Source organism: Anabrus simplex, chromosome 6 (genome assembly GCF_040414725.1).
Source record: "Anabrus simplex isolate iqAnaSimp1 chromosome 6, ASM4041472v1, whole genome shotgun sequence".
NCBI classification, from domain to species: domain Eukaryota; kingdom Metazoa; phylum Arthropoda; class Insecta; order Orthoptera; family Tettigoniidae; genus Anabrus; species Anabrus simplex.
In genome coordinates this window covers 63,723,625-63,750,755 of record NC_090270.1, presented here as the reverse complement: position 1 = coordinate 63,750,755, position 27,131 = coordinate 63,723,625, and the positions used below count along the sequence as shown (strand labels likewise).

At 41.6% G+C, this 27,131-nt stretch overlaps 1 long non-coding RNA gene across 1 annotated transcript; it reads left to right on the top strand.

Annotated features, from left to right (window-relative positions):
• On the top strand, positions 1–26,668 carry LOC136875463 (uncharacterized). The gene is made up of 2 exons (XR_010860441.2): positions 1–92; positions 25,565–26,668. It is a non-coding gene; the product is annotated as an uncharacterized lncRNA (long non-coding RNA).
• Positions 26,669–27,131: the final 463 nt, after the last annotated feature.

Genomic DNA, 27,131 nt, shown 5'->3' with positions numbered 1-27,131 from the left:
ATTCAAGCCAGTCTTGAGGAAGGCGCCGACTGGTCCTGTCACGCGATTCTTCTCCGTTTCTTCTGAAGGTTCACCAGCAGGCAACACAACAGGTTAGTTAAATTCAAGAATACCTTAAACTGAAATAAACGGTTACAAAATAGGGGTCTTTTTACAGCTGTATTGTAGAATACTAAGTGAATTCAAGGTGTAGCAGAGCTAATGCAGTGAGCTAGCCGTTGTAAATAGCGTTATTCTGTGAAAGAGAAACTACTTTATATCTGCCTGCTTCCGGGCCGACTTCGCTGTTCGGGAGTGAAAGCTGGGTGGATTTAGGATATATTATTCATAAGTTAGAAGGAACAGACACGAAAGTAGTGAGAATGAGTGCTGGTATAAACAAGTGGGAACAATGACAGGAGGGCACTCGGAAAGAGGGTTAATGGCTAAGGTAGGATTAAAATTGATGGATGAAACTGTATGCATAAACTGGCTTTTGTGGTGAGATCATATGAGGTGAATTGAGGAGGATGGGTTTATTGGCGGGTAAGAAAATAAATGGAAAGAAGGCGACGATGGTAAGACTCGGTTTTAAATAACAGGTGTGTAAACGAAGACACAGAGCTACTTACAAAGAGAGATTGTGGAGGCGCTTAGATAATGCATAAAGGCGTGAAGACCGAACGTTGAAAGGCAACATTCTAGAGGGTGTACAAAATAAAATTGGCCCGGAAAATATTTATAACACTGACGCAGATTCCTCCCCCCCCTTTTTTTTTTACAATTTTCTTTACGCCACCCTGACACAGATGAATCTTAGGGCGACGATCGGGAGAGGAAAGGGCTAGGAGTGGGAAGGAAGTGGCCATGCATTAATTAAGGTACAACCCCAGCATTTGCCTGGTGTGAAAAAGGAAGACCGCGGAAAATCATGTTCAAGGTTGCCGACAGTGGGGTTCAAAACCACTATCTTCCAAATGCAAACTCACAGCTGCGCGCCTTTAACCGCACAGCTAACTCGCTCAGTGACACTTGTTAATGAACAGGAGAACTGCCCATCACTGGAAATGTTGGAAACCGTGATTTCGATGCACCGAGCGGTTGCTGTCAGATGTCTGCGTGTGTACATCTCTCACATCACCCGAGTACGTCGCTGTGTCATTAGCCGAGCTCGCAGTCGCCTAAATGTGGCCAGTATGCAGTATTCGGATTATTATTATTATTATTATTATTATTATTATTATTATTATTATTATTATTATTATTATTATTATTATTATTATTTCGTGTGGCTATTTGTAGCCGAGTGCAGCCCTTGTAAGGCAGACCCTCCGATGAGGGTGGGCGGCATCTGCCATATGTAGGTAACTGCGTGTTATTGTGGTGTAGGATAGTGTTGTGTGTGGTGTGTGAGTTGCAGGGATGTTGGGAACAGCAGAAACACCCAGTACCCGGGCCAGTGGAATTAACCAATGAAGGTTAAAATCCCCGACCCGGCCGCGAATCGAACCCGGAACCCTCTGCACCGAAGGCCAGTATGCTGACCATTCAGCCAGCGAGTCGGACATAATAATAATAATAATAATAATAATAATAATAATAATAATAATAATAATAATAGCTGTGTCATTAAGTATCATCAGTGAGTGAGAGAAGCAGACGTGTTTAGTGACCAGTTGAATTCAACACAAAATGGTACTCACGATAAAACAGCGCTTGTTCATTGTGGAGTGCTATGCGAAGCACGATTCGTAGAAAACCTGTGCGGAACTCTTTGCGCAAAAGTTTAAAATTGGAAATGTTTTGGCAAAACCTCCAGCAAAGTCTGGACTGCAAAATTTGGAGGCAAAATGGTGTGAAACAGGCTCTGTAGCGAATAAAACCCGTAACTATCCGAAAAGAGTTGGAACACTAGAAAACGCTGCTCGAGTGAGGGTAAACCTGGAACGAAGTCAGACGAAATCTCAACGCCATTTATCTGTGCAAGTGAAAGTGGGAATTAAGGGATTGTCGTGTCTAAACATTATCAAAAAGGACCTGCATCTGTATCCTTACAAATTTACTGCTGTATTTGCATTAAAGCGTCCAGTCGAACCTTCGCGTGGCGAGTTCTGCCGGTGGTTTCCGAGTGAAGATCATGTGCAGTGGAGATGATTGCTTTCTAACATCTTTATTCGCAATATCGTTTACGTTTGTTGTTTCCAGAGAATTTATATGTTTGTATTTTATGTGATGATAGTATTCAAGTGTTATTTCCGTAATCTATGATCGATTTTTGTTCTTTTTTCGGTGGTAATTGGCTTAACTTTATTGTCCTAAGTCCTCCATATTGGATTCTATATAATACAGTATGTCCATAGAATAATCTGCTAAGAATGTTATTATTTTGAAATCTTGTCCCATACTGAATTTTCTCGATTGATTCTATGGAAACCACTGTACAGATTTGCACTCCACGAGTTCTTTTAGGTGCCCTGCTTACGAGAGACATTTGTCGAACGGGCAATCTATAACTCCGGCTCTATCGGAGTTGTCGTTGCTGCGCGTCTTTAGGTATAACTTCAAATAGCCCTGCATGTGACATCTGGGTTGTGTCGAGATAGCAACTACATTGGCTGCTGGACCTAAAGCTTTACTTAATGGATATCCCAGCAATTAGAGAATACTCCAATATAACGAGAAAAAATCCTGCTACTAATTTGTACATGAAACAGAGTATTCTCTTGCCATACGAAATAAACAAAATAAATTTAAATAATCAATCAATCAATCAATCAATCAATCAATCAATCAATCAATCAATCAATCAATCAATCAATCAATCAATCAATCAATCAATCAATCAATCAATAAGGACTGTAGGATACTCAGTTTTTAATTCCTTCAGATGAGGCCATTTCCAGCGTATTCTGCGATGTTCATTAGCAACGGCTAATTCCACGTCAGTCCTGTTGTAAATATGTTCCGTGCCAGTTCGATTTTCCCCAACCGGTATTATAAAATATGCCTGTACTGTAATATTCAGCGGAGTTCCAGTGTGGGTGCACCAGATATCGTACTTGTGTCGTGTTCGCCACCAACTTGTATTCCACTTAGTTTCTCTTTCTGTCGCTTTACCTTCACATTGCGATTTGTGTAGCACACGTGGACTTAGCCGAGTTTTACGAATGGGTGCACTTCTTGATGTCAGTCCTATGAGGAGGTTATCCTTAGCCTTCTAAGGCAGACACTAGGGGAGTGTGGGCGGTAGCAGCATTTACCATGTATGTTATGTGTGTTGTGTATGGTTAATGAGTTCTGAGTGATAAGGACAGCTCAAGCACCCAGTCCCCGAGCCAAAGGAATTAATCATTTAAATTTAAAATCCGCGACTCGGCTGGGAATCGAACGCGGGGCGCTCTGGAAAGACAGTCTCTACATTAAACTTTCACCCAAGGAGCCGGACAACTCAGTCCTCGAAGCACAGGAATTGCCCAGACATGACTGAACAACTCTCGCCCAACCGGGGTCCGAACTAGGGACATTGTGAATCGAAGGCTATTCAGCCATTCTCTTTTTGGGACCATCACTTAAACTGGTGCAGGATTATATTTTTGTAAATCTCTCACGTTGTTCTTGAGATTTTAAGGCGCATAGGTGGACATTCCTCTACCTGTTAGCGGCTTGTCGTGATGTACTTGTTTCTTGGCACTCTTTGGCCCTTTGCAGCTTCAACTTTATTGAACTATGGCTTTTCTTATCTAAATTTGATCTCTTTCTTCCGGAGTAAAAGGAGAGTACCTGTGTATACTCCTTAGTCCAGTTTTCCTCATACGGTGTCGGAGATGTGGTGAGATGAAATTATAATTAATTTATTTATATATTCATAAATACCTTTACACGTGGCGAAGTTATGACTCTTGGTCCTCTCTTACACTTAACCACATTCGATGCGAAAGGTTAAATCGTCTATTCTTTCATTTCTTTCATTCTTTCTTTCTTAATCTGTTTACCCTCCAAGGCTGTTTTTTCTCTCGGACTCTGCGAGGGATCCCACCTCTACCGCATGAAGGACAGTGTCCTGGAGCGTGAGACTTTGGGTCGGGCATAAAACTGGGAAGGAGGACCAATATCTCACCCACGCGGTCTCGCCTGCTATGCTGAACAGGGGCCTTGTGCGAGGATGGGAACATTTGAAGGGATAAACAAGGGTGAGGGAAGGAAGCAGCCGTGGTCTTAAGTTGGGTACCATCCCGGCATTTGCCTGGAGGATAAGTGCGAAACCACGGAAAACTACTTCGAAGATGGCTGAAGTGGGAATCGAAACCCCCTCTAATCAGTTGACCTGCCGAGGCTGAGTGGACCCCGTTCCAGTCTTCGTACCACTTTTAAATTTTCATGGCAGAGCCGGGAATAGAACTCGGGCCACCGGGCGTGGCAGCTAATCACACTAAGCACTACACCACAGAGGCGGATCGTGTATTCCTACAAATGAATAAAGTAATGATAATGACAATGATGGTGCTAGCGACAGGATAAAGGAACTTTTAACGAACAGTCAACAGTAAAAACGGGGTGCATGATAACATATTGACCACAGTTCGTATGTATCTAGTTGGCAGTGTGTAATACTGATGAATCCAACAATAATTTGAAGAGCAAGTTATAATATTCACCATTGGTTCTGGTGTTAAGCATCTTTATACAACTATCAATTAACGGAAATACTTTAGCACTACCTCAATCAATCTCATTTTTATCCATGAATTCAGTACCTGCCCACGCACTTACGAGGAAATCCCGGTACGATCCGATCCTTTAAAAGAGACTAATTTAGTGCAGTTCCTAACTCTTCCTTAGCCTGGCGTCAGACAGTTGGAATGGACAGTTATACGTTGATGTACCATTTATGGATAAAGTAAGAGAGGAGTTAGCTCGAGCGTGATGCTTTATGAGTGGAGGAAAAGTAGCTAAGATCTGTGGTAAGATACTACGGGATTGCTTCATTTAAAAGTTGGAAAATGAGTGCAGTAGTGTGTAAATACCTCATTTGCTTAATTTTTTATTTTTGCTAGTTGCTTTACGTCGCACCGACACAGATAGGTCTTATGGCGACGATGGGACAGGGAAGGGCTAGGAGTGGGAAGGAAGTGACCGTGGCCAGCATTTGCCTGGTGTGAAAATGGGAAACCACGGAAAACCATTTCAGGGCTGCCGACAGTGGGATTCGAACCTACTATCTCCCGAATACTGGATACTGGCCGCACTTAAGCGACTGCAGCTATCGAGTTCGGTGCTTAATATTTAACCAGCCGATTGTCTCGTAATAGGAACTGAAGAGAGCTCGAGATTGCGACTCCCTTGTGCGTCCACGGACGTTAGTCCTATGTCCCAAGCCAAATGGGGGGATTTATTGCTTGCTGTAAGCAGTTTTTATGGTTCAATATGTATGGCATGTTATGTCATTTAAATATGTTTTTAGCTGCGACTTGTAAGGTACCTACCCGTTTATTCCTGTGTTCGGACTGGTAGATTTTACGCTAAGCTTAGTTGTTGTGCGTGTTGCCTATGATTGCCTACGTGTGATTCGTACCCCAGCTCAAAGTCGTTCGCGTCGGAAGAAGACAGAGCTTGACGAATATTATTATGCACCGAACATTTCTGGAATTTTATCAAGTCCGCAAGGAAATTCCAATCGTAGCGTAGAATTATTAACGCTGCTAAAAAGGAAGGAAACACAAATTTCTGGAAAATGATACAAAATCCTCAGTTCTAGCCTTTGGCAAGCAACTCGATGTTGAAAAAATCCTAGGGATATGAGCTACGAAATTTAGGTACAAAATATATAATAAATTATGAGAATATAATCTTTATTTATTTCTAAAAATTATAATCCCTTTCTTAATCATCGTTATCCGGTCGATTAGATTAGCAGTTTGCCTTTTTCTACCAATACGAGCGCTAATGTGAGTCAATGCATTGCTTTACTTAAGCACCACTGCAAGCGCTAATGTGAGTCAATGCAGAGTTTCACTTAAACCCTTATAACTACATTCGGTATGGACATTGTTCAAAAAATTAAAAAACGCATGAGGGTACTGAATCAAATTACACATTACAGAAAATGTAATGTAAATAAGTCAATTTGGCTAGTATTTGAATCAAAAAAGAAAACGCATAAAGAAACAAGCGATTTTGGGCTGATATCCGGAACTGCATTTAGGCCGGGAGTGATTTTCCAAATTTGTTTTCTAGTTTTATAGAGCTATTCAAGGCTCACAATTTGAATTCTTTTCGAACCCTTTAGCCCTTCAACTTTCGGCACATTTGAGGAAATTTGTTTAAGTTCAGGTTTTTCGTAACCCCTATTTTATCTGCTAGGAAATGTTTTCAAGATTAAAGCACCATGACTAAGCCACAAACAACTGAAGTGCTGGGCACAATATAACCTCCACCGGCTGAGTTGGCCGTGCGGTTATGGGAGCGCAGCTATGAGTTTGCATCCGGGAGATAGTGGGTTCGAAGCACACTATCGGTAGCCCAGAAGATGGTTTTTCTGTGGTTTCCCATTTTCACACCAGGCAAGTGCTGGGGCTGTAGCTTAATTAACGCTTCCTTCCCACTCCTAGCCCTTTCGTATCCTATCGTCGCCATAAGACCTATCTGTGTCGGTGCGATGTAAAGCAAATAGTATGAAAACATGGAGGATGCATATCTGTTGAAAGTATGTAGAGAAAAAAGATTCAGTTAGGATCAACTACCTGGGTAGTGATTTCAAAGCAAAAATCGAAAGACAGAAATAATTCTTCTTCTCCACCGAGCTCGATAGCTGCAGTCGCTTAAGTGCGGCCAGTATCCAGTATTCGGGAGATAGTAGGTTCGAACCCCACTGTCGGCAGCCCTGAAAATGGTTTTCCGTGGTTTCCCATTTTCACACCAGGCAAATGCTGGGGCTGTACCTTAATTAAGGCCTCGGCCGCTTCCTTCCCACTCCTAGCCCTTTCCTGTCCCATCGTCACCATAAGACCTATCTGTGTCGGTGCGACGTAAAACAACTAGCAAAAAAAATATTCTATACAATGACTACCAAAATACACGTGCTTTGCGACTGTTTTAAACTGAAATTTATTGTTCAAAGTTTTACATTTTAGACAGTGCACAGTCGGCTGAACCTGTAAAATACACTGAGTGGCCAAAAATCACGGGAAGGGGTGTCCCATTAGTAAATGTGCCGTGTACGACCCCTGAGAGTTGCGGCTAGCTGCGACGTAGCTGAGCAGTCTGTCACAAACACTAGTGTCGTGAAGATGGCAACACGTAGCGAGTTAACCGTCGTTGAACGTGGGATGATCATCAGCGCATGGGTCAATGCTTTGCAGAGATTACACGCTAATTCGGGTTTCCGAGGTCAACAGTGTCGTGGGTGGATATTCAGTGTCGCATAGAGAATGTTGTCGCCCGCGTAAACCGCCATACGCGAAGACCAGAGGTGTTTAACGAACGGACATCACGTCGTCTCCGCAGAACAATACTGGGCGCTCGACGGGCTACTGGGAGTCAGATCACAGCCCAGTTGAATGTTGGGAGCCAGGAACCCATTTCTACCAGGGCTGTAAGGAGGGAACTGCACCGCATAAGTTTCACAAGCCGACGACCAACTCGTGTCCCTTTGCTGACACCTCGACACAGAGCTTTGGGCCCGTGAACATCGGCAATGAACCATGGAACAGTGGCGGAGTGTGGTATGGTCCGAGGAATCTCAGTTGCAGTTGTATCGAGCTGATGGGCGCCTGAGCTATGGATCCTGCGTGTCAACAAGGTTGTGTCCAGCTGGGAGGTGGCTCAGTTCCGATCTGGGCGGCGTTCTCCCCATTGTCCGGCTGCAGGGAGCGCTGATAGGTGCACGTTATGTGGATATTCTTTCAAACCATCTGCACCCCTTTTTGGCCCTAGAGTACCCTGATAGAGATACCATGATTCAGCAGGAACATGCGCCATGTCCCTGCTCGGTGGTGACACGCAGGTGGTTGGAGAAGCACTCCAGTGAAATTACGACCGTGGATTGGCCCTTCAGATCACCCAATCTAAATTCAATCGATCATTTATGGGATGCTGTCGATGTTGGTGGACGCTTCATGAGCCCCGTACCAACTCAACATGACCAGCTGTGGGTAGCAGGGCAAGATGCGTGGGTCCAGATCCCTCGAGAACGATTCCAACACGCTGTAGAGTCGATCCTTCGCCGTACTGCTGCCGTTTAAGGCTCGCGGAGGTGAAACTCGTTATTAACATTACATTAAATGCCTTCCTACGACTTTGGCCACTCAGTGGACATCCTCTGTTTGTTAAACAAACGGTTTTGGGGGAATAAATATTTACTTTCTGATCTAACACTCATTTGAACCCCGTACAGAAGAATTGGAGTATTTAAAACCCCTTTTTTATTTAACATCTGGGATGTAAAAGCATCAACCTGTAAAATTTTGATTTTGTATGTCGAACAGTAAGGAGTGCTTTTACAGGGGGGTGAACATTTTTAAACATTTATTAACATCTGGGATATAGCAGAACACCTTCATGTAAAATTTTAAATTTATGCCTGAAACAGTTTCGCAAGAATAGATATTGTGTTTTTGAGAATCCGCTACCGTCTAAACCTCTTAGGAGATAAATATTTTGAGCTATACTTTATTTTACACCTAGGACATAAACGAAGACCCTTCTCGTAAACTTACAGCTATGGACGTCATACGGTTTTGGAGGGATGAATAATTTCGTTTCCGGAGCTTAGCTCATTTAACACTTTAGGAATGGAATGTTTAAAATAATTTCCTATTTCACACAGGATTTAAAATATATACCCCTATTCAGAATGTTGTTTTCGTACGTTAAACGCTTTCGGAGGAAGGTACGAATATATTTGTTTTTGGATCTTAAACCGCATTTAACTCTCTGAGGGATTAAATTTGTTTCAAATCTTCTGTTATTTAACACCTAGGATACCATATGAAATGTTAACTTCGTAATTCAAACGGTTTCATAGAAATATTTGCCATCATTCCTCACCGCACAATCAAATCCTCTTAGGGGTGTATTGTTTTAAGACCACTTTTTATTTTAAATTTAAGACACAGAAATTTGTGTTCATAGAGGGCAGCACCGATGTATGATAAAAATTGAACTGAAACTTCCGTTATTACGTGTATTAAGCCTGTGGAGTTTGAGTAGTAATTTGAGAGGTTTAAATCTTTAAAAAAATAGATATTCAACGTGCATAACATTACGTACCTGCTTACCATTTATGGTATACTGACTCAAAACAAATTGTTCCTCCAGCCGTGTACAAAGTTTAAGATTATTCCAGTTAAACCCCTGAGTTTTAAAATACATTTTTGTACAATAAAGAAAGAAATTAAAACTGGACTACGGCAGGGAAATGGGCTCTCACCACTATTATTTAACTGTGCTCTAGAAATGGTAATCAGGGAATGGTTTAGAAAATGTCCCCCCCCCAAAAAAAAAATAAAGAGTGGCCGAAAAATCAAAACAAATTGCCTGGGTTTTTCTGACGATTTAGCATTACTAGCAGTGGACATAAAAGAAGCAAAAACCCAGATATCAGAACTGTACCGGGCGGTACACCTCCACTCCGCTAATTTAAAATGTGCGCCAGTTGAAACTCCTCTGCTGGAGGAAGTCTGAACTTTATCTACGCTATTAATTCTCTACTTTCTCAGAAGATGTCACCACGTGGAAAATTTTGAGTTTTTGAACTGTGTCATTTTTGATGTGGTTTTGTTTCGCTTGAAGTAAGAAGTGTGAACCTTCTCTTCTAGAGGACACTACTGAAGATCAACAATAGTGCAACCTAGTGCGGAGTCAAAGAACTATTTTGTTGGAGAAATTTTTATTTCAAATGTTTGTTCTTTGCTAAAAAATTTTCAGTCTTTGGTTAAGTTGGCAATATTAACCCCTTCTTGCCCCTTGTTTTAATCTAGCCTATCCCGAATTTCTTGAATTAATTTTCCACCAATTATGTGTTTCTTCTTAGTATTGTGTAGGGGGTTTATTGATCTACCAATAAAATCATCGCGGGAGGGTGTTTTCATTCCCCTAACGCCTAGAACCTTTTGCGAGAGTATTTAAACTGCTGATTTTAGGGTCTCCGGGCCACTTCTGTTCCATCTTTCAGTGTATAAAGTACATAGCAGGAGGCGGGAAGCGCCTCTTTCCTCGGCAGCGGTCAGCAATAAGGTAATGGCCGATTAATAAATTCTTTCTTTGCTAGCTCAGCAGTTTAACTCTCGGGGCGGGTGCGAAGCGTTCCTCCATGTAACCTTTTCCTAAAATGTAACGATCTTTTCTTCTATTCTCTTTTAAGCTGCATATTGGGATAGAGAGTGCTAACCCTCTCGAGCTCCCACTCACATTGTCTTGAGGTGAACTTATTTTCTCAACCTAGTCTTCGTTAATGTAAAACAAATTGCTCTTTCTAAAGTCACCTCGGTAGTATGGGATTAGCCCTTGCATTAGTGGCCTAGAGCCAGATTAGGTTTTTAAAAATAAGTGTATTAGGAGTGCAAGATCGCCTCCTCTCAAATTGTTATTTTAGAGGTCATGTAATTGCCCATTTTTATTTAATAGACCTCAGTAGGTTGGGTATTTTACCCCTGTGTCTATGTCCAGTGAGGACAACTTGAAGGTGGAGTTTGGTGTGGCCTGGGAGAGGCTTAAATTTTGAGAGCGAGTGGCTCTTTTGAAAATTGAGTGTTGTATGCCTCGTGGAGGCTTTTCTGTGTAATTCGGAGCAAGGGCTCCTAGGTATGAATGGGGTTTTCTGCCCCTCTGTTAAAACTCGTGTTTGGGGTAAAACTGAGCTGATTGCCCAAGCAGTGTAAAATCAGGGCGCGAAGCCCAATTCCTGTAAATATTGTAACTACCCTTTTGATTTGCTACTTTGTACCTGCCATGCTTGTTATTTCTTTGTTTTAAAAAAGAAAATATAACCTTGTTAAATTTTAAATTAATTTTGCTTTCGTAGCTGGAGACCTATTCACACCCGCACCTTCTTTCACCTCTACCTACCACGGAAAAACTCCGTAACAAGTGGTAGCAGAGCGTGGTTGAATGGGTCTCAATTTAGCCCCTTTTGACGGCTAAACATTGTTTGTTCCGAACTCTAACTATTTTCCCAGTTGCTGGAATTTTTGAGTTTTTCAAAATTGTTCTGTCACCATGCCCGGCCCTCGCGATGTTCTCCATCTTAACTATTTGCGCAAGGAGGAGTTGATCTATGAATTGACTATTAGAAATGTACAATCTGGAGGCACGGTTGCAGTAGACACAAACAAGCTTAGAGAGTCCCTAGATTTGCCCATTTCCATCCCCAATTTGGGAGAAAAAGAAATTGACGACTCTCTTTCCACGATCACGGAGAATATTACTGGGCTAGCTTCTGTAGTTAGTTTTTTTGATGAAAATGATCCTTCTCCTAATCAAATTAAGCGTGTGCAAGCTAGGCTATATCATTTTTCGAATAGGGTTAACGATCTGTTGTCTCTAAAGTTGAATGACGTTCAGAAGAAGGAAGCTAGTACGCTGCTTGAAAATATGTCTGAATTATCTAGCAAGGTCACTCAATTGTTAACAGGGGAGGTTCCTCCCAAAAGCGATCTACCCACCACAGTGAATGCAGGTAGTGAGGAAGCGCCTCCCAAGGGAGAAGTTAATAGGATAACCGTTGCTGCTCAAACTATCCCTGCCCCATTGGACAACGAATCTGAACGTCGTGCATCATTGAGTAACATCCGTTCTGAATTAACTTCCTTGCCATTGAAACCTTTACCTACTATGTCACCCGGGTTTAGCAGCTTGCCTCATCCATTGGCAATGTTGCTCAGAGGTATCTCTAAGTTTTCCGTTAATACCACCAGTGATGTAATTTCATTTTTAAGATTTCTAGTTGAATTTCAGGATCATGCCCTTGTGTTTTCTCTTTCTCCATGTCAAATTTTGCAAATTATCTATCCGTATGCTATTGGTATTCTCTCAGATAAAATCGTAAGAGCCATTGCCGAGCAATCATCTATTGAGGATTTCCATGCCCATTTGCTAGCTAACTTCATCCCGGCTCGGGCCAGGTCCTCCCTTATTCAGAAGTACTATTACCGTGTACAACGCTTGGATGAAAACTTGGCCGATTTCATACAGGACATTAAGTTTTATACTAGGGTGTTTGCTCTTCATTTCCCTGAGGATCAGATTGTACAAGCTATTGTGGAAGGGATTTCACCACCCTACAGGTCATATTTGTGTTTCGCGGCGTGCCCGCAAACTTTCTCTGAACTTGAAGCATTGGCCGTCTCAGCGGAAGGAGTTAGATACGCCGATTCTTTGCGTGTCGCGAAAGAACCCCCGCCTTCCTTTAGTAATACTCGGCCTCCACCTCGCCGACCAGTCAATTCCCGTAAATGTTATGCTTGCGGGTCGCCTGACCATCTGCGCAACAAGTGTCCACTGATCAAGTCAAGTGGGACAAGGAATGGAGCCGGGTCATCACAAGGATCACAAGGCTGTTTTAAATGTGGGGCTTTCTCACATATCGCCAAGAATTGTCCCAATTCGAATAGCACCCCCTCCTGCTCAACTTCTGGTGCAAATTCCACCTATGCCAATAATAAAAAGTGACTAGTGGCTTCGGCTGAGTCGACTAATCCATCTTCCCGAGACTCAGCCCCGGGTAAACAGGTTGTAAATTCAGGGAACGAGCAATTTTTAAATTCATCTTTTGAAGGTCCCAAAGAGTGTCTTAGGATTGCGGCGGATTCCCCCGCACCGGTCCCCTTTCTCAAAATTGAGTTAAATAACGAGCCTATAACAGCTCTATTAGATTCAGGTAGTGTTTGTTCTATTATTTCGGCTGATTGGTATTCAAAATTGAAATCTGTTTGTAAGCTTCCTAACTATTGTTTGTCGGCGATCCAATACGTTTCGGCTAATTCCTCTCCATTAGAAATTCTCGGTTCCTTATATGTCAAAATTCGTATTTTTCAATTCACATGGAAAGTTAAATTGTTTGTGGCCAAGCATTTGTCTTGCCCCATTATATTGGGAGCGGACTTTATTTCTCACACTGGTCTTGTGCTCGATCTGCAGAGTAGGTCTTGCACTTTCAAATTTGCCTCTAATTGTAATATCCCTCTATTAAAGTGTAATTCTGCATCATGTTCTTCTATTTCGCCTACCCAGGATGAGATGTTGTTAGACCTTAGACATCTACCTGAGGAGCAGGCTGATAGTATTCGCAAATTGTGTCAGTCGTTTCACGAGGTGTTCTCTGATACTCTTGGTGTTACTGACCTTATTGAATACAAAATTGAGGTCACGGATTCGATTCCTGTCCGTTTTCCACCTTATAGGCTATCTCCACCTAAAATGAAGGCTCTAAAAGAAATCATCGATCAGATGTTGAAGGACGGTATTATTAGGCCCTCTAAGTCAGCGTATTCTTCACCTATTTTTTTAGTCCCGAAACCCCAAGGAGGCTTCAGGCCTGTCATTGATTACAGGGCTCTCAATCGGAAGGCGGTGTTACAATCTGTGCCCCTTCCCGACCTTCATTCTTGTTTTTCATGGTTTCGTAAGGCCAAGTTCTTTACTATCTTGGACTTGAATCAGGCCTATAATCAAATTCCCATTGCCGAAGAGTCTAAACATCTTACAGCGTTTGCCACGGACTGGAATTTATACGAATACAGCCGCGTGCCTTTCGGGCTCCCCACGGGAGCAGCTGTACTCACTAGGCTACTAGATAGGGTCTTCTCCGACATCAAATTTGAGTACTTATATCACTACTTGGACGATGTCGTCGTATTTTCAGAGACTTTTGAAGAACATCTAGATCATCTGCGAGAAGTTCTCGATCGCCTTCGTAAGGCTGGGTTAACTGTTAAGTTGTCCAAGGTTGCCTTTGCTAAGCCCTCTATGTCTTTCCTAGGGCATATTGTGTCACCGGATGGTGTAGCAGTCGATCATTCTAGAACACAGATTCGTGAAATGTTCATCTGGAAAGGTATGGACGGTGAAATCCGTGAACTAGTAAAGGCTTGTAAATCCTGTTTGCTTAGTAAACCGACCATGTCCACCAAGGTAGGCCTCTTGTCTTCTCAGCAAGCGTCGCGCCCCATGGAACGCCTGTATATTGATTATGTAGGACCATTCCCCCAGTCAAAGGGTAATGCCAACAAGTTCATCCTTGTGTGTGTGTAGATGGTTTTACCAGATTTTCTTGGTTATTTCCGACTAAGCTGGCTACCGCTCAGTCTACCATTACTTGCTTAAATTCTATTTTTGCTTCTTTTGGTCCGTGCCAATATATTGTATCTGATAATGCTAAGGCTTTTACATCTAATTTATTTCGTAAATTCTGTTTTGACTTATCCATCTCTCATGTAACTACTTCTGCTTATTACCCTCAACCATCTCTGGCTGAACGGGTTAATCGTAATCTCAGGTCCGCACTTATTGCCTATCATCATGAAGATCATTCCAGGTGGGACACGTCCCTGCATTGGTTAGCTTTTGCTTTGAATTCGGCGGTTCATGAATCTCATAAGTTCACTCCAGCTTCCTTGATGTTCAAGTTTGTTCCCAACACGCCGCTCTCTAACCTTTGGTCTCTGAGTGACATTCTACCCGAGACAATAGATCCGGATAATATTAAAGATCTTTGGAAGAAGGCTAAAGCCAATCTTAAGGTATCTCATGAAAAGGTTAGGGAAAAGTATGATCGTGGACGGAGACCCACCACTTTGAAGGTAGGTGACCAGGTGATGGTCAAGAATTTTGTTCCCGCGGGCAAGCTTGCCCCCAGATTTCATGGGCCATGCATCATTCTCGATTTTCTTACGCCGGTTACATTGTTAGTAAGCAATCCAGCCACCGAGAGGATATTTAGGGTTCACCTGTCCCAGGTGAAACCGGTGTAAATTTTGTGTCAACTTGCTTCATATAATTTGATAGGAATATGAAGGTTATATATTTTTTTTTTTTGATTTCCACTCTTAAGGCATTCTGCTCCTTCTATTTTATTTTATATGTAAGCATTTCTGTAAAACCTCCCCCGATTTGTTAAACTGCCATCCTGTCCTTGCCACGGCCATTACCACGCTCCCGTCTCCTGCTCCACTACACACAGTGGCTGGCTTAGATGAAATGCCATGGATATCCGCACGCCGCTGGCCCCTCAATCTCTCTACATGCCTGTGCCCTCAAAAGAAACATGATGGTCCAACAATATTCTGCCGCTTAGCTTTAATGTTTCAGTGCCCCCGCAGCCGCGCGGCGCTCTGCCGCGACTGGGTTCGAGGACGGGCCCCCTCGGCCCCAGCGAGGACGACATGTGCACGGCGAGCCGGAGCTCTCCTCCCGGCCAAGGCTGATGTGCGGCGCACGACCTGCTACTTGCCCGCAGCCTGTATTCCTTCACCGCGGGCGCGGCGTGTTTCAACACCACTGCTCCCCTCATAGTGCGGGTGAGCGGTATCTCAGGGTACTTGAGGGGTCCGAGCGGCCTCCTTTGGACGCAAGCTGCAACGGCCGGTCTGACCATCCAACTTCATCAACATCAACTACATGGACAGTTACGATAAGCAATGACTACACTTGGGAATTCAACAGCAATATTTGGTGGACATTGCAAAATTTTTCATCACTTTTAGTATTAAAAGGTTATCTTCAGAATTCTACTTCTACAAACTTAAAAACTATACTTCATCTGCAACAACAAAATTTTGAAACTAAATCAAACCAAACTAAGAAAATCTTATAAATTTTTTTTTTGGCAATTTATCTCCGTATCTATATCAAAACTTGGACCTTGTTTTCAAACCATTTCATGTGTCACCCCGGGAGGAACTTTTGGGGGGGGGGGGAGGTCTGTACCGGGCGGTACACCTCCACTCCGCTAATTTAAAATGTGCGCCAGTTGAAACTCCTCTGCTGGAGGAAGTCTGAACTTTATCTACGCTATTAATTCTCTACTTTCTCAGAAGATGTCACCACGTGGAAAATTTTGAGTTTTTGAACTGTGTCATTTTTGATGTGGTTTTGTTTCGCTTGAAGTAAGAAGTGTGAACCTTCTCTTCTAGAGGACACTACTGAAGATCAACAATAGTGCAACCTAGTGCGGAGTCAAAGAACTATTTTGTTGGAGAAATTCTTATTTCAAATGTTTGTTCTTTGCTAAAATTTTTTCAGTCTTTGGTTAAGTTGGCAATATTAACCCCTTCTTGCCCCTTGTTTTAATCTAGCCTATCCCGAATTTCTTGAATTAATTTTTCACCAATTATGTGTTTCTTCTTAGTATTGTGTAGGGGGTTTATTGATCTACCAATAAAATCATCGCGGGAGGGTGTTTTCATTCCCCTAACGCCTAGAACCTTCTGCGAGAGTATTTAAACTGCTGATTTTAGGGTCTCCGGGCCACTTCTGTTCCATCTTTCAGTGTATAAAGTACATAGCAGGAGGCGGGAATCGCCTCTTTCCTCGGCAGCGGTCAGCAATAAGGTAATGGCCGATTAATAAATTCTTTCTTTGCTAGCTCAGCAGTTTAACTCTCGGGGCGGGTGCGAAGCGTTCCTCCATGTAACCTTTTCCTAAAATGTAACGATCTTTTCTTCTATTCTCTTTTAAGCTGCATATTGGGATAGAGAGTGCTAACCCTCTCGAGCTCCCACTCACATTGTCTTGAGGTGAACTTATTTTCTCAACCTAGTCTTCGTTAATGTAAAACAAATTGCTCTTTCTAAAGTCACCTCGGTAGTATGGGATTAGCCCTTGCATTAGTGGCCTAGAGCCAGATTAGGTTTTTAAAAACAAGTGTATTAGGAGTGCAAGATCGCCTCCTCTCAAATTGTTATTTTAGAGGTCATGTAATTGTCCATTTTTTTTAATAGACCTCAGTAGGTTGGGTATTTTACCCCTGTGTCTATGTCCAGTGAGGACAACTTGAAGGTGGAGTTTGGTGTGGCCTGGGAGAGGCTTAAATTTTGAGAGCGAGTGGCTCTTTTGAAAATTGAGTGTTGTATGCCTCGTGGAGGCTTTTCTGTGTAATTTGGAGCAAGGGCTCCTAGGTATGAATGGGGTTTTCTGCCCCTCTGTTAAAACTCGTGTTTGGGGTAAAACTGAGCTGATTGCCCAAGCAGTGTAAAATCAGGGCGCGAAGCCCAATTCCTGTAAATATTGTAACTACCCTTTTGATTTGCTACTTTGTACCTGCCATGCTTGTTATTTCTTTGTTTTAAAAAAGAAAATATAACCTTGTTAAATTTTAAATTAATTTTGCTTTCGTAGCTGGAGACCTATTCACACCCGCACCTTCTTTCACCTCTACCTACCACGGAAAAACTCCGTAACAAGAACTTCAAAACGTTACAAATAAAATTGGCCTCAAAATATCATTTGAAAAAACAGAAATTATGCCCCAAAAACCAACACAGCTAAAAGAAGTCACCATAAATGGTAATAAAATCAAAATAGTAACTCAGTTTAAATATCTTGGAGAAGTAATAACACATAACTTAAATGAAAAAATCTCAATCCAAGTAAGAACAAATAGATTAGCTAAAGCACAAAAATTAACATGGGATATCTACAAAAAGAAATGTCTATCAATAAATACAAAAATAAAACACTACAACACAGTTATAAAACCGGAAGCTACATATGCAGCAGAAACACTCTTTTACCTGAATAAACAATCAAAGACTGACAGACTTCAGAAAACTGAAAGGAGGATTGGAAGAACTTGCATCAACAAAAAATACCAGAAAGATGGACAGTGGCGGTTAATACCTAACAAAGTCGTGTACAAAGAGCTAGAACCCACTGCAGATACTATGCGTAAGAGGAGACTGGGATTCTTTGGACATATCATGAGGATGCTGGATTGGAGTCTTCTGAAACAACTAGTACAACACAATCTCGTCTCAAAAAATACCACAACAGGATGTAAATGGATCAGAGAAGTAAGAGAGGATCTGAAGGAAATAGGCCTTACAACAGAAGACACCAAAAATAAGATAAAATTGAATACAAAACTCAAGAATACAAACCTCCGCTTTACCCTTACACAAAAAAACAAACCAACAACACGCACATTTTCAACTGAGGAAAGGGGACGAAGATCGGAGCGTCTGAAGAAGTACTGGGAGGACCGCAAAGCCCGAACAATCCCTTCACAGAGACCTGAACGACGGACTGACTAAAGTGATCCTATGTGGTCACAAAAGAAGAAGAAGAAGAAGAAAGAAAGAAAGAAAGAAAGAAAGAAAGAAAGAAATTCGGTCGAATACCTTGGCTGTTGTGAAGCCTTAGTTTTAGAACTTCAACAACTTCCACATGATCCCAATTTTTTATATACGTAAAATATTTTGAATTATATCATATTTGACACCTACGACATCCTAAATTCTTGTTAAATTACAAATTCATACGTCAAATCGTTTGCAGGGAGGAATAATTGTATCATAAGTCTTCAACTCCCAGCTAAAACCGCCTACGAGTGTATTGTTTTTTAAGACATGTTTTATTTAAAATCTGTAATATATAGGAGCAACCATCGTGTGAAATTTTAATCTCGTATATCAAACTTTTTCAAGGAAATGATATTTATTTCATCGGAACTCGCCCCCATTTAATAACCCTTAAGGGTGTGTTGCACAGGTTTTCCACGAATCGTACTTCACATAACACTCGGTAATGGACACGCGCTCTGTTTCACTCAACAGGTCACTAAACACATGTGCTCCTTTGTCACTCACACGTAATGACACAGCGACGCACTCGGGAGATGCGGGAGATGCGCATGCGCAGACATGTGGTGACAACAGCTTGGTGAATCGAAATCACGGTTTCCAGCATTGCCTGCGATGAGCATTTGTCTTGTTCATTAACACCGCTTCAGTCTTTTAAATATATTCCGGGCCAGTTGTATTTCACCCACGCGGGATATTCACATGCTGCTCGCACTTCGCGCAATTTCGCGCGTCTTCATTCAAGATACTATGAAATGCAACGTTAGATTCTGTATAATTTCCTTGAATGTTTAAAAGCTCTCTAATGCGATTAATAGCAACACTGCAACCGAGGTTAGTGTTAGTGGGACAAAAATACACGTGTATAGACTGTACCCGCGCTCTGAATCAGCATACTCCGCCACACCCTTTCGTTAGTTCGCTCGAATTCTGCGGGTGGAACTCACGTAGGGGATAATACGGTGGCTGGTGGATGTGACGGACGATCCGTGCTTTTACGCCTTTGCATTCAGAAGAAGGAGAGGAGCTAGTTCCCACTGTCCGCTGTCTTGAGAGTGGTTTTCCATGGTCTTCCATTCAACTGCGCTAAGCTGAATGCCGAGACAGTTCCTAACATAGGCCACGGCCGCCAACCCCTCACATTCACCAGAAGTCTCCTTCTCCACTACAAATCTCCCGGCCTGAAGGATGGTGTCAACGTCTAAGAAGCCCGTCTCACTATTCGGGAGTAGCAGGGCTGGGCGGGTTCCAAACCACCTCGTCAGCATTTTTCTGCTGAGTCAGCGCCCGAGGTCATTGACCCCGGCCACGTGACCGTTACGTCACGGCCACGTGCTATTGTTTACAAACAAAGCCACGTGCTTTTGACAGCTGTCACCTTGACGGACCCTAACCTCACTTTTTTGGACAAGAGAACGACACTAACCTCACTGCTGCCATCTTGACAGGTCCTAACCTTACTTTCTTGTGCACAAGTGAACATGGCTGCCGTAGCGAGTGAATGAGTAGAGCGACTTATAATATTCTGGTCTCGTTTTGTTAACACATAGACTGCCTAACAAATATGTGACACCGCAGCGAATGGAAGCACAGGCTGTGTTTACGTGACTGTGAACACTGAAAATGGCAAGAATTTTTTAATTGCGTGACTTGACCGGCTAAATCTCAGTTTCAGCCCCCACGTGGGTATCTTTATAAATTACTAAGCCGCATATTACAAAATCTGAACAGTTCCTCTACGAGGCTTATAAATAAAGTTATGTGGGGTCGCAGATGTTAAAATTACTTAATATGGTCCATATCGACTATTGAATATAATTTTCTACAGAGAATCTTAGCTGCGACATAGCGATGTCATTGTGGTAGCCTTAGGACAATTACGGCAGATTTACATGGGGTACGAAGTACGGTATTGAGATATATGTACTGATTATATGATCGGGCTGTATAAACCAGCAAGTCCTGTCCCCGCGTCACCGGCTACATAATAACTAATAGGTCTGTCAATAACATAACACTTAAAACGTTTATTGACTGTTTATTGCGTTTATTGCCGTGTTATTTGTCTCTTGCTGTAGTTATCATTAGCCACTTGTGTCCGGCTCCGTTTAGCATGTTTGTCTTTTGTACAAGGAATCCCGTGTTCGATTCCTGGCCGGGTCGGGGATTTGAACCTTAATTGGTTAATTCCAATAGCTCGGAGGCCGGGTGTTAGTGTGTGTCGTCTTCAGTATAAGAATTCATCATCGTTTAAGCCCCACACTCTCAGAGGGGCAATTCGGTTTTAGACGTCAACTTGAAAGACCTGCAACAGACCTTTCTGGACGTCATAAGCCATTATTATTATTATTATTATTAGTAGTAGTAGTAGTAGTAGTAGTAGTAGTAGTAGTAGTGGCAGTAGTAGTAGTATGCGTGAATCGTCCCTTTCGGAACACAAGTATCATTATTTATGATTTCTTTTGCGGAGGATCGACGATGCTTTCTTCTGTTCACTAGAGATCCTCTTCCTTTCTTTCGTCCACTTGGTACCTCCTCTTTTTGACACTTCATTCTCTGGAGTAACTTCCCACTTGCCAATTTTCTTTCTATATATATTTCGATTCAAAATTTTTCAGGCTGAATTTGTGCGTTCTTCATGTTCGCTTTTGGTGGTTGTGTCCAAGCGAAATTCTTCAGTTTATCAACTCTTTCAAGAATTTGGTGGGCTAGTCTGGTTTCTGGAAGCCTCTTAACATGTACATAAAATGTTAGCCTTCTTTTCCTGAGGTCTGCTGCAATAGTAGATTATTTTTCTGTTGATTTCTGGGATTGGAGGCGGTACACTTCCTCCGTGTGTATTGGTCCTAAAATTTCCCTCATGTTTCTTCGCTCTTCTTTTAGGATATTTTTGAGCTCGCCCTTTTTATGAAGCGTTAGACTTTCCCCTGCATACTGCGCCCTGGTGGGAGTGTAATAGGCGCCATTCAATTGTAATTAATTATTGAGGAATATACATTTCATTTTCAGAAGAAAGAATATCTTACTGTAAGTACAAGCCAGGCCGAGATGGTATTGTGCAACCTGCCACAGACTGTTGTCTCCACTAAGATTAAGAAATACAAGGGCCAGCAGAATTAGAATTCTCAGAAATAGTGACGAAGGGGAAAGAGAGAGGCGAGAGTTGTTGACAAGTTAGTGGAAATATTCATCGCCGCGAGCGAAATTTGCTGTGGCAACCCCGCAAGATCCGTGTGCAAAATTCTTAGAAAAGATGGCAAAGGAGCTCCAAGTTACTAGCAGGAGCTGAGCGCAAGGTTGGCACTTGAAGAAAAAAATATGAAACTTCTCTGTCCCGCGAGAGCTTGGACCAATCGTAAAATTCATAGGCCGGGAGGCAGGCACGACAACTTCGTATTGTAAGACGAATTAGCAACATTAACTCCACGGATTAAATTTATAGAAGGGAGTGAGTTACAGATTCGAGATAAGGTGAATTTTAGAAGGCTAACCAAGTAATAAAAGTTATTAAAAGTCACTAACTGAGGGAGATTGATTGGCGTAATTCTGAGAATTCATGGATGCTATCCGTTGATTGGCTGCAGGCAAAGGACGCTGCAAAAGAACGCGAAATCCCAGGCCGGGATACAATAGCTAAATTCGCAATTATATAAATTACCATCGAACGATATTAGTTGAAAATTGGCATGGAGCCTTTGAGAACATAATTACATCATTGGATCCCATATTTAAGCCGCTGGCAAAGGCGCAAATAGTCGGATGAGGATATCGGAACTGCATGCCTTAAGATGACCTCCCGTGAACTCGGAGGAGAGGGGAGTCGAATATAAATATAAGGTCGTGGAGACGGACTTACTTACTTCTGATAATGTGTTCGAGCTGTTACGACGCCAGGGGTGCGTAACTTACTGGTGAATATTCCGAGCTGTTACTACGCCAGGGAGCATGTGTATATTTACTCGTGGAGAAGTGTTCGAAGTGTTAGAATGTTACGTAGCACAGTAATTCGTGACGTGTAGTGGTTCATATTACAGTCTTGAACAGTCTACTAGCAGGAAGAGTTCCAATATTTACAGAACTCGTTAAATTAAAACCTACGGATAGGAGTGTGAGATTCTACAAAAAGAAATTAGAAAGTACGTGGCGTGAGAACGATCACGGGTGTTCGACGTATTTCACCCAGTAAACAGTCAATCATCAACTGATACCTGGCCAGCTGCGTGAACACGCGACGGGAATTCGAGTGCGCGCCCGGGCCGTTGTAAAAGGGGATCCCGAGGTGTCCCATGTTCCTAGTGTCCGGTAGAGGAACGAAGAATGTATATTTAGATTACGTGGGCTAGATAAAAGGCCAGGAATGTAAAGTTTCAGTTAAATATTAGTGTATGTTAATTTATTAAAATGTTAAAATTTTAAAACTTGAAAATTAATATGTGTAAATCTGAAAAGTGCATTGGATTACTTCTTCAAGCTGGCATGAAATCCAGAAGGATGCAGGGCTAAAACTGGACCGGGGCCTGTGCTCCTCGTCCAGTTTAGCAAACTACAAGGCTGAGATGAGTACCCTTTAATCTATTTGTAGATTGCTATCGTTAACGGGAGGAAATCATATTCCTTCATTATGGTAACTTGATTGTGAAACGAGCCGTTTCCGGCTCGTATAAATTCAGAGATAGATAGACAAAGGTACAAATTAATATGTACATAATTAGAACAAGCACTCATCGTAATTTTGATTATTTAATAGAGTACAGTAGGGTTGATTTGTTTATTCAAGTGCTTGAATTGTTTGAAATTATAAGGAGCACGTTTCACGTAAAGATAAGATTAATATTCAATTTATAAGTGCTCAAATGTGTTTTCCGTTATCGGAAACTTTATAGATATTAAGGCATGTTGTAAGAGTATCCAGAAGTAGAAGGTTTCCGAGTGTTTTTTCTTCTTGTGGGACGGAATGAAGTCCATTGAATTGTTTGTAAATATCGATGATTATTTGTGCAGCGAAGTTTCGCCAGTGGACAGAAACCTAATAATCAGTAGAAGTATCGGAGTGATAAATGAACATGGGTAATATGTAAATGCGTGTTTATTGCAATGCTATGTTAATAATGGCACGGGCCTAAGTTGATGGAATAATTGCAAGTTAAAGTAATTTCAATGTGGAGATAACATGTGTCGTGAATATTTTTGATTCGGGCAGTGAATATGATTTAATCTTAATTGTTGATTTAACGTTTTTTGGACTAATAATAATATGGAATAATCATAAATATTTGTTTAGAAGTGATAGAAGCACATGTATAGGGTGGTCACGATATGTTGAAAGCCCAGAGTGGTTTGAGCCCATTTTTGAGACCGGAAGTCGTGCGGGACGGAAATCCGGCACGAGATGAAAGTGAATTGTACTGATGTTGATGAAGAAATGGATGGATCTTAAAGCCGACATTGAGGTCGTATGCCGAGGCCGGTGTTATGAGTGGCAGAATAGAGTCCATGCACCGAGGGTTAATTAATTAAATGTTTGAAGAGATCCAGTGAAAGAAATGGACTTCAAAACCAAAATGGAAGGAATAATTTAGCACTTGCAGAGATTGGATGTATTTGTCCAACTGCGAGGTGTTATGGGATTTGAGATTTGTCTTAGGAGGACATGGTCTCCATGAATTAACGACAGTACGAAAATAAGGTTGCGGGTTCGAATACCGTTATTATGTTCCGAACGATATGAAATCGGATATTGGTGGTTCATATTTGGGAGTTAACATATGTGACTAAGTTCTAAAGATTGAATTTAAAATATACATTTTCGAAATAATAATAATAATAATAATAATAATAATAATAATAATAATAATAATATTCAAAGTAAATCATGTCTTAATTGATTAAGTGCCAAACCAGACCGGAATTGTAAAAGAAGTTATGCGTTAAACATAATAATAATCAACTGCCACGTATAAATTGAAATTAAAATATAAATTTTGGGGTAATAATGATAATAACAATAATATTTTTATTTTTTATTATAATTTCGGATGATGATGATGATGAATAATACCAGGGAAGTCAGCTGGCGAAATAACGTAATAATGTCAAGTTGTTGTAAATAATAAGTTAAGTTAATATTTGTAATATGAAGGCAAATCCCTACATCTGGACCATTAGGTTAGAGTCCCTTTGTCGGTTCCTTCAGTTAACGATTAGCATATCTTGGTTAGGAACCCGGGGAGAGTTTGTAGTGTCCCGGGTTGGTCTCATCTCAATAAAAAGTGGAGGCGATGACAGGGGTCATGTGATCGCGCCCACTTGGCCAACAGGTAATTGGTCCATGACCATAAATGGTCATTGTGTTAACGAGGGTAAATCTGATACCTTCAGATATTAACGGTTCCACCACCCAAATGGATGGGTGGTCAAAAGTGTCAAATATTGTGTAAAAATTTCAGGAATAATTTGCCAATCCCGGCAAATTAAGGATCAACAGATTTTGGTTGTGTGTAAAAAATATTTTGTTTACTTAAATAAAATGCTCCTTTAGCATTTGCAAGGAAACAGTTCCAGGTTCTTGTTCTTGTAGAATAGTAAACCCTTGGTGACGGTTTAAATATCTGTCCCCATTCCTAGGACGGAGCCTTCATATTTTTCCCTTAGATCTGATTTAATATATTGGTCTTTTTTTTTTTTGTGTTTTGAGGATGAGCCTTAAAGTTAAAGATTAGAGTGTCCCGTTCAACCCTGTAGTACTAATTGGATGGCGCCCATATATTTAATTGGAGATCTTATATCTTCATACATTGTTTTTATTGTTTATTAGTTGCGATAGATTCGGACCGTAACACCCCCTGAGATAAATGCTGGTTGGGAAGAGACATACATTTTTGTTTTAGATTTCTCTTGTTCTCCCATATGCTCTTCTGAGTTTATGGACACATTATTATTATTATTATTATTATTATTATTATTATTATTATTATTATTATTATTATTATTATTATTATTATTATTATTATTATTATTATTATTATTATTATTATTATTATTATTATTATTATTTATTGGCCACTTGTAAATAAAATTGCATTGAACTGACTATGTAACTTGTCCTTCATTTCATCCAGCCATTCTTACGTCGGGCGATGTCACGAAAGCCCAGTGGCCCAACCAGTACTTTTTCTCATTACCATTGTCTAGTCTTTCTCCAATGATCCTCACCACTGTGCTTATTGGCCAAGCAGTGAACATTGGTGCGCGACTGTACATATCGTTCTAACCCCGATTGTCTTGTGTTATAGGTTCATCACTGAATTGTAAGAAGGAGTCCTATCTATTCTACCGAGGAACGAACTAAGAGTGTCATGGCGCCAGTATTCCTTTGCCCCCTCCTGCTGCAGTTGGTGCTCATCATTTCAACGGCAAGCACCAGTCCTGATGCTGCTGTGCCTCTCGCATCTTTAGCAGATCTCCCGTCGTTTGTGTACTATCAATTAAGATTTAACATCAGTTATCAGCAGAATGTCTGCATTGGAGGTAGTTCAAATTGCCCATGGAATATTTTTGATCCACCCAAAAACCAGTGCCGAGAAGGGGAATTGTACTTGTACAATAGAAGAAAATCACCACGTACGAATGGTTCGTTTGAACCTGTCTGCCAAGCACCGCCTTGTCCGGACAACTACCGTTTATTGCTTCCAGATAAAAAATGCTACCATAATGATGACATAAGAGATACTATCTGTTCTGGGCAACAGTTCCCGATGACGAATCTCTTTGGAGAAACCTTTTGCAGTTGTGGGCACTGGGCGGCTACCTTGTTGAGTAGCAAGAAGAAAGAGTGTCATGAGTTGTTTACTCAGGGTCCTTGCGTCAGAGGATCATTGTTTGTGCCGGTAAATGATCTTATGAACTTTGGTCAAGGGCAATGCTTACCGTCTCTGTGTGCTGAACTGCTCCAAGAAGGGAAGAGGATAGCTGAAATCCGGTTGCCAAATGGACGGACGGACTGTTTTGAACTTTCCCAACAGGGACCTTGTATAAAAGATCATACACTTCGTATAATTGACAAACCTGAATTCCCAGGTGTGTCACATTTGTCGTGTGTTGTGCCTTCTGGTGGGGGTGTGGGTTTTGGAGTAACGACGATTTCCGCACAGAGTAACAAATGTGTATCAAATGACAAAGGCGAATGTGTGATTCATCTCAAGAACAAGCCGGTTGACCCACACCCTTTGTATCTCGATGAGTCCTGAATCATGCTGTCATGCAGTCAAATGGGGACTGAGTTCAAAACTAAGTTGAACATCTTACTGCACTGAGCTTCATTTGTCACTAGTTAACATTCTAAGTAAATGAGTGATACTGTAAATCTAGACTAAATACAAACAAGGAGAAAACTATCATTTCCGAACATTTTCTATTGACGGTTGTTTGTTTCAGATACAGGGTTGGTTATTGTCAGTACATCCTCTGGATACTAGCCGCAGCCCTTGAATAGTAGTGCAACACCTGCTTTTGTCCCGTAACCTTTGAACTGCTGCAAGCTGCTGTGGTGCGCTGTCAGTACTGTGCGACACTCGAGTGGCTCACGTCACTGCTGTGAGCTAGTGCAGTGGTGTCCTCCGTGGTGAGACTACGCCACCTGCATGACAATACCTTCCTGCTCAATCATTGCGTTGCCGATTGTACTGGCGAACGCTACTTTCTTAACAACTGAGAAGACCAATAAGCAAATAACGTTCCGTTCTAGAAAAGGCCTCCACCACCTACATTATTCTTCATTATTCATAACATGTAATAATCATAATAAATATATTTAAAACACTAGGCTGAATTTAGTTACATCAATTTTGAGAGAACGACTGA